This window comes from Xenopus tropicalis, chromosome 2 (assembly GCF_000004195.4).
Source record: "Xenopus tropicalis strain Nigerian chromosome 2, UCB_Xtro_10.0, whole genome shotgun sequence".
Lineage (NCBI taxonomy): Eukaryota > Metazoa > Chordata > Amphibia > Anura > Pipidae > Xenopus > Xenopus tropicalis.
In genome coordinates this window covers 92,742,073-92,756,220 of record NC_030678.2, presented here as the reverse complement: position 1 = coordinate 92,756,220, position 14,148 = coordinate 92,742,073, and the positions used below count along the sequence as shown (strand labels likewise).

At 36.9% G+C, this 14,148-nt stretch overlaps 1 protein-coding gene across 5 annotated transcripts in view; it reads left to right on the top strand.

Moving 5' to 3' along the window:
* The window catches only part of bcas3 (breast carcinoma amplified sequence 3), a 584,912-nt gene that overhangs the window by 145,914 nt on the left and 424,850 nt on the right, over nt 1–14,148 (top strand). The window lies entirely within an intron of this gene.

The window sequence follows — 14,148 nt, the reverse complement described above, 5'->3', positions numbered from 1 at the left end:
TTCTTTCTCCCATTTATACATCTTGTCTATCTAAACTTAACGTGTGATAGTAGAGCATGTTCCCAGACTTATCTTAGATATGAACAACATAAATCTTAGATATGATCAGAAAATGGGATTCGAGTGTTATCACATGGTCTCCACAAAGAATTGCATGAAAGAGAAACTATAGATTTTTATATAAGCATATTATTGTTGGTATGGTTAAGAGAGGCCCAGCGATAGGCTGTTCTCTTGGTTGGACTTGGTAAGACCTGTTTCTATCCCTGTGCTATCTCTATGTGACTATCGCCCCTTGGGCATCAGAACTTTTTGTAAACTCTTTGGGGCATAGATTGTGTTTGAAATGCTTGGAATACAGTTCTTTCTAGGATTAATAGCAGAATATAAGAATAAATATGCTATTTCTTGGATTATTGTAAAGTGTTTCTGATGGCTTTCAGAGTTGTTTATTTAGAGGTTTTAATCTTCTGTATGTTAGGAAAAAATGGATATGCGCAGTATTACTTGATAGGGCAGTGTTTGTTTTTTATGAGATAGGGAGGGCAGTAAAATGCTGCTTTAAAAGATGCTTTAAACACAGTTGTGAAACGTCCACTCCAACAGCTGCATCTAGTTTGTTTTTCAATGTTCCTGTTGCCTTTCTTGTTTATTAGCTGTGACTCTGAGGTCAGAATTAAAACAAATATTTTAATGGCAGCATTTATGATGTTGGCAAGGCACAGAACAGAAAGGATCTGTGATCTGGACCGGACTCTATATGGGTGGTGCGAGGTAGACAGGGAACAGTCACAGATTTGTGAGATGTTTCAAAGCGGAGGAGCTCATAAATCACCCAGTTGATAAGCATCCTAGGATCTGTGCTTTTCAGTTGCATTAGCAGAGTTGACATGCAAAGGGGGTATTTATTAGAGGGGCTACATAGGGAGAAAATGAGAATTGCAGCGTTTAGATAATATATATATATAAAGGATACATCTATGAAAAAATAGATGCATTCACAAATGCACCTCTATTGCTACAAACGTACATGTATAATTCACTTACAGCAGCACTAACAGCAGCAAACTGTGCTTCAGACAAATTAATTTATTCAAAAGATATATATCCATATGTAGTCTATATATGAGTTTTAATAAACCTTTGTTTTTAACTCCTCACTCTAATATTACATATTGTTACATGGTGTATGTGTACTGTGGTCCATTTCTGTAAATACTTAGAGGCATGTGGGGGTGTAAAGCTAGGGGCTGCACTATTTATATGTCAGGAATGTGACAGTATCAGTAAAATACTCCCTTGTATGTATCCCTCTTGTAGTATAACTAAGCAGTAAAGGTGTTTCATTCTATTTCTATACTTTTTGCTCACCTTCTTTCCAGAGGTATAACCCCAACTTAGTGATAGTGTTTCTTCATACTTTCATAGCTTCCCTCATCTTACCAGTATGGTTGCAAATCTCTACCCTTTCTCCAGGTCGTTTATGTCACAGTGAAGTCTTACCGGGGAACTACTGTATAAAGAGGCAAAATTGTGTTTTCATCCCTCTTTCTCAATGCACTTTTTTATGCGAGACAGCACCTTATTAGTTTTAGTAGCCACTGACTAACATTGCCTAAAGTTGCAAATCTGTTATCCATAAAAAACCTTAATTCTTGAAGGGGCCCCAACACAATTCCTTTAGTGTATAATTTGCATTATATAATTTTGGCCCAAGTGCATAGCCTTGCATTTATAAGTTCTGAACCCCCAAGTTTTCTGCCCAGTTCTCCAATTTAGTAAAAATCTATCTGTGGCAGCAGCCTGCACAGAAACTAGTTTTTCACAATTTAATTTCAGAAAATATTGTGATCATACTTACAATGCTAACCTCAAGGTTATTTATGAACAAAATGTAAAAGGCAATGGACACTAGTCCAAACAGAAAATGATCCATTCATCACTGCTTTCTGTGTTATTTGTAGGTTTAATGCTTCAATTGACAGCAGTATTTGTTTATCCCATTCTGTTTTTAGTTCTGATTCTTCCTAGTCTTTAATGAGCCGACTACTGCTACATTGTTTCAAGAGTCATAATCAATAGTGCACAAAATAGAAAGGATAGTATTTTGCTTTTAATTGCAATTAGCAAATAGCTCTTGAACCACTAAACAATTGTAATGTGCACAGGTATGGGATCCGTTATCCGGGAACACGTTATCCAGAAAGTTCCGAATTACGGAAATGCCATCTCCCATAGACTTCATTATAAGCAAATAATTCTAATTTTTTAAAATGATTTCCTTTTTCTCTGTAATTATAAAACATTAAATTGTACTTGATCCCAACTAAGATATAATTAATCCTTATTGAAGGCAAAATAATCCTATTGGGTTTATTAAATATTTAATTTTTTTTTAGCAGACTTGTATGGAGATCCAAATTTTGGAACAATCCTTTATCTGGAGAAAATCAGGTCCCATGCATTCTGGATTATATGTCCCATACCTGTACTAGAAAGTTCCTTAAAATTCCTGCCATCTTAAATATTCTTATTTTATGCTTGACAAGCTACTCCGATCAGTGCTGTTTCTGGGGTATCCTGGGTATTTGTTTCACTCTTATGATCATAAACTGCTTTATCTCATCTACTGATTTTCTTCTGTTTTCTGTTAGCACCTTGGTCATATTTACCACTTCAGTCTCTTATACAACTGCCTAAGCTTTTAAAGGTAAATTGAGCTTAGCTACATAAGTGCATTTATATTTCTTTTAGAGAGCCTGTTTATATTAATGTGAAGCAAGAAAACACACATATAGAAGGCACACACACCTTTTGAGAAGAAAAATGAATAAAAACATTCCTATTGAAAACAGTATAAAGATTATGAAAGCTGTAAATGTGTTGACCTCACATCCGGTTTCTTTTCATTGCAGAGTGCCTGCTTCCTTTGCTGTTCTGTATTTCACACACTTACAATAATGTCATTGTTGCAGCTCAACACACTCTATTTTATCCTATAAGCTATAAATGATTGTGTTGCATTTTTACTAAATGCAGTTTAATTGCACTTATAAAAATTAATTGTAATATTTCAGGGATTTTCTTGCCTCACCAACACCACTTATTCTGAGTTTCTCACGTAGCGTTCATAAAAATGAATATGCAATAAGATCAGTGTTTCAATGAATACATTATTTAAAGGAAAACTTTACATTCAGAATTAATACTAATGAATGAATAATAAGTGAGTGACCTATGCCAAATTGGCATATATCTATCTATCTATCTATCTATCTATTAAACAAAATGCTAGCTAGCATTTACGACACCATGTATTCAGAATGCCCGGTTGCAGTCCTCAAATTTATCCAGTAGATATTCCCCAACGCAGGAACCACTCTCACTGGACTTATGAAGATCACAGAATAGTTTATTGAACCAGGGAAACTATAGGAGTGACTGACATTTTGGCTTACATCAAAGACCTTTATCAAGATTCTTCAGTTTATTTTGATCCCCTGCCTTGCACCCAGGTATGATACACAGTTGGCGATTTAGCCTGCGATTTAGTTCTCCGACTTAGAAATCATGGAGGGGTCTGAAATTCACACTGTAGGTGCATTCCCACTGTGAGAGACAGCATTTAAAAAAAAAATTCAGGAAATCACATTATATGATTTTTAAAGAATGTATTTGTGTTGCACTGCTGCACATAAGTATTTGCACACCTGGCAATCAGCAAGAATTCTGGCTCTCAAAGACTTGTTACTCTGCCTTTAAGCCTTTAAAAAGTCCACCTCTACTCCACTCATTAATTTACATTAGTAGCACCTGTCTCAGCTCTTTAAAGACACCTGTCCACCCCACAGTCAGTCAGACTCCAACTACTACCATGGGCAAGACCAAAGAGCTATCAAAAGACACCAGAGACAAAATTGTGGACCTACACAAGGCTGGAAAGGGCTACGGGGCTATTGCCAAGCAGCTTGGTGAAAATAGATCAACTGTTGGAGCAATTGTTAGAAAATGGAAGAGGCTAAAGACGACTGTCCTGTCAGTTTCCCTAGGACTGGGGCTCCATGCAAGATCTCACCTCATGGGGTATTACTGATGATAAGAAAGGTGAGGAATCAGCCCAGAACTACAAGGAAGGAGCTGGTCAATGACATGAAGAGAACTGGGACCACAGTTTCAAAGGTCACTGTCGGTAGAACACTACGCCATGGTCATGGTTTCAAATCATGCATTGCACGGAAGGTTCCCCTGCTCAAGTCATCACATGTCCAGGCCCATCTGAAGTTTGCCAATGACCATCTGGATGATCCAGAGGAGGCGTGGGAGAAAGTCATGTGGTCAGATGAGGCCAAAGTAGAACTTTTTGGTCTAAAGTTCACTCGCCATGTTTGGAGGAAAAATAAAGATGAGTTGCATCCCAAGAACACCATCCCTACTGTGAAGCATGGGGTGGTAACATCAAGCTTTGGGGGTGCTTTTCTGCGAAGGGGACAGGGCGACTGCACTGTAGTAAGAGGATGAATGTATGTGAGATTTTGAGCAACAACCTCCTTCCCTCAGTCAGAGCATTGAAGATGGGTCGTGGCTGGGTCTTCCAACATGACAATGACCCGAACCACACAGCCAGGATAACCAAGGAGTGGCTCCGTAAGAGGCATTTAAGACTGGCCAATATTTATGAAAATGGTCTGTTTAGATGAAGCGGTGTTTTACATATGGGCTCCTCTCATATGGGCTCTTTTATATGATATATTTTTATAGAGACCTGCAATGTTTAGGGGTATAGTTTCCCTTTAAAGGAACAGTAACACCAAAAAATTCAAGTGTATAAAAGAAATTCCAATATAATGTACTGCTGCCCTGCACTGGTACAACTGGGATGTTTGCCTCAGAAACACTACTATGGTTTATATAAAGAATGCAGCTATGTAGCCATGGGGCAGCCATTCAAAGGAGAAAAGGCACAGGCACTTAGGAGATAACAGATAAAACACTATTGTATTCTACAGAGCTTATCCGTTATCTGCTATGTAACCTGTGCCTTTTCTCCCTTTTTCCAGCTTGAATGGCTGCCCCCAGGGCTACACAGCAACTTATTCATATAAACTATAGTAGAGTTACTGTAGCAAACACACAACTTTTACCAGTGCAGGGCAACAGTACATTATATTTCTTTTACTTTAAATCTCTTTAATTTTTTTGTGTTACTGTTCCTTTAAGTATTTTAAACACATTTTAACTTTGAAAAGACTTATTTCCATTAAAATGGAAGTAAACACCATTCCATTCCATGATGGTGTGCACCCTTATCAGAATTAACATTGCCTGCTGTTGTTTTCACTCCAGATGTAGTGAAGTCTTGTGTTTGATTCAGACCAGGCCTCTGTTTGACTAAACTGTTCATAATGTTGTATTTACAGTGTTTAGTTTGAAGTGTTGGAGTGCTAAAGAGGTGCAAAATTGCTCATTAGAGATTTGTACTTCTAGCATGTTTGTACATTTTCAACCCAATGTCATTATGTAACTATATGTGCTTAGAGCAGTTACAAGCAGGGCGAACCCTTGCAAATTTTATTGTGTAAGTGCAATGTTTCGGGGCAGAAAAACCCCTTTGTCAAGCATGGGGGGGATTTCTGCCCTGAAATGTTGCACTTCCGCAATAAAATTTGCAAGGGTTCGCCCTGTTTGTAACTGCTCTGAGTGCCATTTCTTTCTCTCGCTTGGGACTGTTTGGGAGGGTGCCAATCCCTTTAGCACACCGCATTGAGCGTCTTGCCTGAATGACTACTATATGTGCTTACCCATAACTCAGTGCTAGACTGAAAATCTGCTGCAGTATTAATTGTGCAGTGGCTAGCAAGGGCCAGCTGAACTTAAGACATTTATTGAGCCTACAGGGAATTATGATGGCCCATAGGGGGGGCTGCATGGGATTGTGTTTGGAAGGGTACATTGTAAAACTGACTGGCATACATAAAATATATAATAATAATAATATATGTGAGTATGTCATCACTGTGTAAATATTAAATCCTAAAGGGGATAGCATGACAATTGCATCTAATGTTTACTTTGTCACGATCATTAATGACTCCGTCTGACACCATAGAACGTTGTGGGAAGCCAGGTTGTGATTTTCTTAAATAAATTCTATTTCATGGGAGGAACTTTTTCTGTAACGTTCTTAATGAAAGACGCCAGAGAGGTTAATTAAGGTCAATGAGTATCTGAACAAAATTGGTGTGAAAACCAAAAGGGACCAGGGTAGAAAATAGAGGCTTAAAAAATGCCCAGGCTTTAATAAATATGCGCACTTTTTCAATTTAGTAAATAATTGATATTTTTAGAGGTGTTTCTTGTTCCAATTCAGCAACCTAAGAGCTGTGAAGTGCGACACATCCACATCTGAAATAATTACCCCTCCTTGGCTGGCTGAGTGCTTTTCCAGCTATTAATAACAGGGAAATTAATGTTGGACCTGCAGTAAAACAGATTAGACTGTGTACACCTTTGTATGCCTGACTGCGCCTCTAACGGACATGACATTCCTCTGGTTAGTTAAATGCTGTTTATTGAAATGTGATGGTGGTCTCAGGTTAATAGTTAAAGGAGTTTAAATTGGAATTTCTCTTTAGAGTTTTCACATTGATCAGAGCAGGTGGCCAGAAACAAAATCAAGACTCTTGTGTAGAAAGCATTTCTAGGTATAGAAGAAAAATAATAAAACATAGAGGACACAATTTGCAAAATCAAACATATATATCAAAGAAAATAGATACTTTTGTACTTATTGGAAATATCTTAAAGGGCACCTGTCACCCTAAGAAATCAAACCAAATTACTTTCTGTTGTGTTTGTCAATCAAAATAAACTTAAGTTACTTAATTGTGTGGGCACTATTATTAAGGCAGGCTTTGTATCTCCCCCAAATCTTATTTACGTGCTTAAATCAGGGACCTGATGCCCATACCAATGCACTGGCTACACAATTAAATGGTTAGGAGGGAGGGGGAAAGTGAGTGCTGAATGGAAAATGAAAGTAATTGTCTGCACCTCTATACCTAAGGCATAGAGGTGGGGCAGGCAATATATGGATGACAGCTGGGATTTTTCAATACCTTTATAATGGGTATGATGTGTTAATAAAAAGAGGAATTTGGGTTTCAAGTTTAAAAGGACTTTTATTATACAGCTTTTCATGTCTGGGTGAGAGGTCCCCTTTAATTAGTGTACACTGAAGAATGGTAAATCCTGTTTAGAGGACAAGACAATGCGGAAAAGGTACAAATAACCCAAAGTAAGCAAACTAACCTGGCATACAACACTGCAATAAGAAAACATACCACGTAGATTCTAAACTCTAAGGCAGGGACCTTCTTCTTGTGTCCTGTGCTGCATAAACTTTTTTTTTTTGCATTTTTATTTTTATTTATTAGAAGTTTTGTACACCTGTTCAAACTATTAGTGTACTATGCTTCATACCACAAACATATTGCTGTAGGCTGTTCTGCACAGTGTTCTTTAATCATCTTTTGTTTTAGAGTTAATTGTATATATATATATATCAGCTACAGTGCACTCTATATTGAAATGCTTGTCCTGGTGCTACCAAATAAAAGTCACTGGAGCATTTTTTGTTTGATTACAAAAACAATACATCTATTATTTAGCCATTGTTTCAGTCCTTACTAGAACATTTCTCAAGACATAGCAAAAAAAGGGAAAGTTCTCACCACTAAATTTTTAAACTTTAGGTGGGGATGCAATTAGAGTGTCACTACAACATTTTTACAGAAAAAGGCAAGTGGTTCTATGCCATTATCAATATGCTAAGACCAGGGTTGACTTTGAGGTAGTTGGCCAGCTTGAATATATTGCAATATAAGGACCAACAATCTTTGTTTAAAGGGGAGGGCATTTCAAAGTAGCTAAATGCAAGAAAATGTCAATGTACTTAGCCTATTGAGAATGGCTGAGTGCAGGGGACCTCTTGTCTTTTTCTCAACAGGACACACACTTCCAAACCTTCCTCTGATCATTAGTAACAAGAACAACTTGTGGGCTAAGATAATTACAGAAATCCTGGCTGCGACATGCATATCACTGTCATGACCACTCACTGGGGCTATATCCAGTATATTTCAAATATAGGACAGATTTCTCCCTGTCATTACTCTTGATATATTTGACATTTTTATTTATTTTAAAAGAGTAATAGTTTTGTTAGTTCCTGCTTATTTGCCACTAGGTGCCCCTGTTCTTTGTGTAATTTATGTCTGAACTAAATGGATTAAAAGTACATTGAGCGTAGACACCTAGAAGTACAGTAGTTCCTGGCAAACCAGCAAGTACCAGATGTTCTGTGGTTGTAGCTGTTGAATTGTTATGATATTTCTCATAGGGGTATTAATATTATCTTAAAATAATGCAGGCTTCTGTTAAAAGAGTAGACAGTGAATCAAAATGTGTATTGATCTGAGGTCTAATTAGATATTGTTGGCAACCTACACCCATTGCATCTGCTGGTGCTACATTCTGTTTTATGGAATTAATCATTCATTGAGTTCTCTTGGGAAGAAATGTATATATATGCTATAGACAATTGATATTATATAAAAACTATTATAACTAATGTGTGAGATGGTGTTACTGGTACATTGTTAAGAAGTATAGTGTACCTTTAAAATCAACTGTGACATGGTTTATAGAACATTAAGTATTGCTTAGTTTTTGTTTTGGAACATGAGCAACATTGTGGGGCCAAGAAATAATTTATGAGCAATGGGCTGTCAGTTTGCTGGTGAAAGCCATTAAGTGTGGGTTAACAACTCATTTCAAGACTTTAGCAAGCGACTAGACTTGAGAAAGACAGATGATAGGTCCTAGCTTAGCAGCTGGGCTTTGATTAATGGGAAATTGATTGCTTCATGGTGGTCAGCAGCCAATTTCACACCCATCAAAACTAAAGCTCAGATTTCCTTAGCAATACAAAATAGTCACAGATGTTTAGCCAATCATAATGTTCAGGTGACTAAACATTTTAGTCTTTTTGACTCTATTAATCAATAATGGCACTGCTCAAGCCCTCCTTTATTAGTGCAGCCATAATTCTAAAACAATAACTGATTGGAAAACAAATATTTGGCTTGCAAATCTCTATGACAGTTATAATATTTCAAAAATACTGTCTTGGGGAAACACATATTTTGAAAACCTGTTTTTAAAAAGTTAATTAAAGAAACTTAATTTTAGTTTAACTTCATAATTTTTATGCTGTGTTGAAATGTTTCTCCACGGAATTTGTTATATTTATATTAGTACATACCTGGCACAACCAGCCATTGTAATGATCCTGTAAATGCTTAGTGGCATCAGGACCTCTCCTTTCTGTAAAAAATAGCGTTGATTCTAGACAACAACTTGGTACCTGGAGGGCTATGTAAAAATATAGTGATTTTGCTAATGTGAATTTACATAATAAGTCTGTTTATGAATTGGGCAATGTTGATGCTTTTTACTTGTTTTCTTTAAAAATGTCTGTAAGTGTTCTAACAACTTTCAGAAAGGTAAAGTCTAATAAGTTTAATATTCTATCTTAACTTTATGCTTTAACAACTGCACATAAGCTTGAGAGAAAACTCTCTGCTCTTAGGCTGATGCCACATGTGGCGTTTTTACGCTGCGTATTTTCTAATTCTCTCAGCGGCTGAAAAACGCTTGATATCATCATCCATAGAAATAACTTGAAAAGACTCGAAGCAAACCACACAATGTGGAAATACGCTAGAAAACGCCTTAGCACGGATTTTTCAAGCATTGGCTGAATTACGCCAGTATTTGCAATGTATGTATACACAAAGGCAGCTACCAGACCTAGCTGAAATACACAGCGCTTTTTACTATTTTGCACTATTAGCACCATGGAAACGGGATTTGCTACGTCACCTGTACTAGGCTGAAAAACGCCATAGTCAGGGGCTGTGTGGCTTGTGCGGCGTTTTTAGGCTGAGAAAAAACGCAGCGTAAAAATGCCACGTGTGGCATCAGCCTAATATGTGAATCTTTCTTGATATGAGTGAGAGATTTGGCTATATGAAAATCTGTATTAAGAATGATGTGTCATAGCAGCAGCACAGGAAATGTCTTAAAACTTGCCAGTAGTAAGACACAGCATAGAACTATAGTTAAATTGTAAGCTTAAATGGGCAAGGCCCATCAAATAGTATTTGTATGTAATGTATCTGGTTTTTCTATATGTAATGTTCCGTTGTACAGAGCTATGTTATATTGGTTCTTTATAAATACGTATTAATAAATAAGCAAACCAACAGTGTTTTGATAGGTTTGTGCTTGTCATACACAGCAATATCTCCCATTTTATCATCCTCCTCTGTATTTCCTTTCTGACAATGCAGTGCACTGATCCTTCCTTAACAACTTGACAATTCTCATTGCAGAATCTCTTAGCTTATTTATCTATCTCCATTGGAGAGATTGCAATGTAAAATGTTCTCTCGGTGTTAGATGAATGGTGTACTGCAAAGAAACAGTTACCACAAGCATTTCCACAATACAGTAACCCTCCACAATATAATGATACAGTATAATTCTCTCAGTTTATATGAAAAAAATAAATGCTGAAACTGGCTGTTTCTAAACTACTGTCTGTAGTTGTTTGAAATCTCGACAGTTACTTGGGGTGGGGGAGACCAGGGTGGTTCTGGAAACACTGAATAGCTTTTCTATGATGTGTTACTGTACTCTCCTCAGCTAATTTAAATTTTTTACCCCAAAATAAAAGAACAGTTAATACACAAAAATTGTGAAGCATAATTACATTGCAGTTACCAAGTTTTGTAAGTTGTCCTAATATATTATAGAATGTCCTATTCCTGGCAACTTTATAGCTGATCATTATTATTAATGTTTGATAGTTTTTTTTTAATTATTTGATTTTTATTTCTGCCATTTTCCAGCAATCAGATAGGGGTTACTGACCCTGGCAGACTAAAAGTTATTGCTCTGTGAGGCTACAATTTTATTGTTATCTTTCTATTCAGCCCTTCACCTATTCATATTCCAGGCTCTCATTGAAATCACTAACTGGTTGCTTGGGTAAATATGACCCTAGCAACCAGATAGCTGCTGAAATACCAAACCAGAGAGCTGCCAAACAAAATGCTAAATAACTGAAAAACCACTGCTAAATGTTCTCAGACTATCATTGTACTAAAGTGTAATTTAAAGCTAAAAATATGATCCACAAAGTGGGTACTGAAATGAAAACTGAATAATTTAAAGAAATATTGGAGATATACCTAGATCCAAGTAATGTATGTTGAGAGGTTATTTATTGCTGAAAGCAAATTAAAAATTTAGCCACATATATTTTGATATCATACTGTGGTATTTTATTTTAAGTGCAGAACAAGTGCAATAAACAAAACGATATCTAGATTTTTTATTGATAATTTTATGTAACCCTTTTCTTGGCACACCCCTGTAGAACAGGATCACACTCACTTTACCGCTGACACAGTTTCTGTGACAATTGGGTACAGGGTGGGACTGGGCCGCCAGGGCACCGGGAAAAAATCCTGGTGGGCCCTGCTGTCCCTAACCTGATCTCCGCCAGGCACTTCCCCGAGCCACCAGTCTCCCTCCCTTGACACCTGGGTCGAATGGGTTGTGGAGACCCCTGCGGGGAGTGTGGAGGCTGGGGCAGCTCCTTGGGGGTGCAGAGGCACCCCCCAGTCTCATCCTGATCAGGTAGGCAAAGTCTCTTTGCTATGAAAGATACTGGTAACTGGGATTTACCACACAGTGCCTTCACCTAGTGGGAATTGAGGAGCACACCTCAGGGGGATTCCACTAGGACAATAAATCACAGGTTTGCAGAAACAAAGATGAACTTTTTTCTTTTTTTGCGCACTTGCAGTAGCAAGTGAGGCATCTTTTTAGGCATTTAAACACACAGAATGCCTGTGAATTAGATTCCCCTTGACAAAAGGGACTGCTTCCAAAATGTTGGGGTTTTCTCAATCCACGCATGTCTGCTTTTTCTATATCTGCTTTGTAGTGTTAATTGGTGCTATGTATACTATGCATTGAACTGTGAAACTCTTGTTTGTTCATATTTATTTACTATATAAAGGAGTATTATATGTCAACATACCATTTGTTTCCTTGACTTTATGATTTTTTTTTTTTTACTTTATGATTTTTGAAAAGGCGTGCATTGAGTAATTGAATAATTTGTGTCTATATTCAGTTTGCCCCTATGTGGGCTTGGGAAACAGATTCTAATTTGCACCCATTTCTTTTTAAAGATATTGAGTTTGTACATGTAGTTTGCCATCCAAAAAACAGAATGTTTGTAAGATTAGCAAAGTAATACATAGATACAAAATAAGAAAAGAAATACATACCAAGGTTTGTGTAAGTGAAATAAAAAACAAATAAAACTATAAGTTACAAAAAAAAAAGAAATACATAGCAAGGGAGCAAGATTATTGGTCAGCTATGTCACATTGTGTGCAACATGTCTGGTAGTTCAGTTCCAAATGCAAACCTTTAGATAAAATCAGAGATCTTTTTCTTTTTTTAGGAAACAAGTAATATGACAACAGACCAATTGCTCGAAGATTTGATTTCTGTGCATGAGGGTACAAAAAGTGTTCACCACTAAAGATGGAAGTTATGTTATATCTTGCAAAGTTAATGGTTTCTTTTTACTTATTGCTAAAGTATTCCAAGCAACCAGGTTATAGGGCTTTTACCACCTTGTTTTATGGGCACCTATAAAATAGTCCAGCATGGAAAAGTGATATGCACACCTCAAAGTTTTAAACCTAACTAATCCCATTAAATTCTTCCATAATTGTTACTGGAGCAGGGATTGATTTGTGTATTATCACTATAAACTGCTGTAGAATATTTTTGCACTATATAAATAAAAAATGATAATTGTGCCATAAATTTAAATAATCGCATGACACAACAATAACCACAGTCTTTGTCAATTAATCTTAAATCTAAAGGTGATAACTTAAATACAGTTTTAGTATGAGTTTCTTTACATTTGGGGGAACTGGAATTTTAGGGCTGTCCCTGTTTATTCTTAGACAGAACTTGATAAAAGAAAAAGAATATAAAAGCTGTGATTAGAGACTTGTTTGCATAAAAATGTAGGCGGAATGCGTGTCATTTTCTGCTCAACACAGGCATGTGGCATGATAGGTGTTATAAATAGGGTGTTCTGAAGGTCTCTTGCCACTGTGGTTTTCCAGCCTTCCAAGTGGCTACCCAGATAATATGTTGCTGTCTTTAATTTGAGCTTTTAGGCTAACCATCTGACGCCTGTTTAAAAAGGCTTACAAACTTGGTCATATTTGGCTCCCAAAGTGTACTCAGTACCACCAATATATTTAATCCCACCTTCTACGCCAAGCCTCATCTATCATATCCAGCTAAGGAGAACATATGAACAGGATAGAAAGAAAGAGGAAGCTCCCAGATAAACATACCACAGCGCCTAAACTCCTAATCATTCTAGGCTTCCGCTTCCAGGGCCTATAATTAGAAGCCTCTCTTTTCCTTGTATTCCCAGTTGACGCAAATGCTTTTTGTGGTTTGGCACCTCATTTGGGGCGTGGGTTTAGTTTACAGCCCAGCCACAGTTTGGTTTAATCTTCTCATACAGCATAAATAGCTCTTGAGCCACAGTCTACATCTGTACAAGTTATCCCCTTTTATGTATATGTGCTCTGTGTTTTTGAAATCCTTTCCTGAAAGCAGCTTATTGTTCAGTATGCAGTATGTGCAAAAGATAGGAAGTTGTAAATTAAAATAAAGCATGTGTGTGCCCATCACTCCCTCCTTCAGAGAAGATTAAAAAAGAAAACAGATTTTTTTTTCCTTTAGAATTTTCATTGCCATAAGTATCTGTAATAATAATTTGCTACACATTTTTTTGTCTGTGCAATCAGATAATAATATGTGCATAAAGTACTGTAGGTAGCACCCCAGGGAAACAAAAAACATCAATACATAAAATAGTTTTCTTTCACTAAGAAAATACATAGAGAAGCAGTTTAGGACCGTGAGCTGTATATGTGTTAAACTCATTCAGTTGTGGTCACTACTCATCTA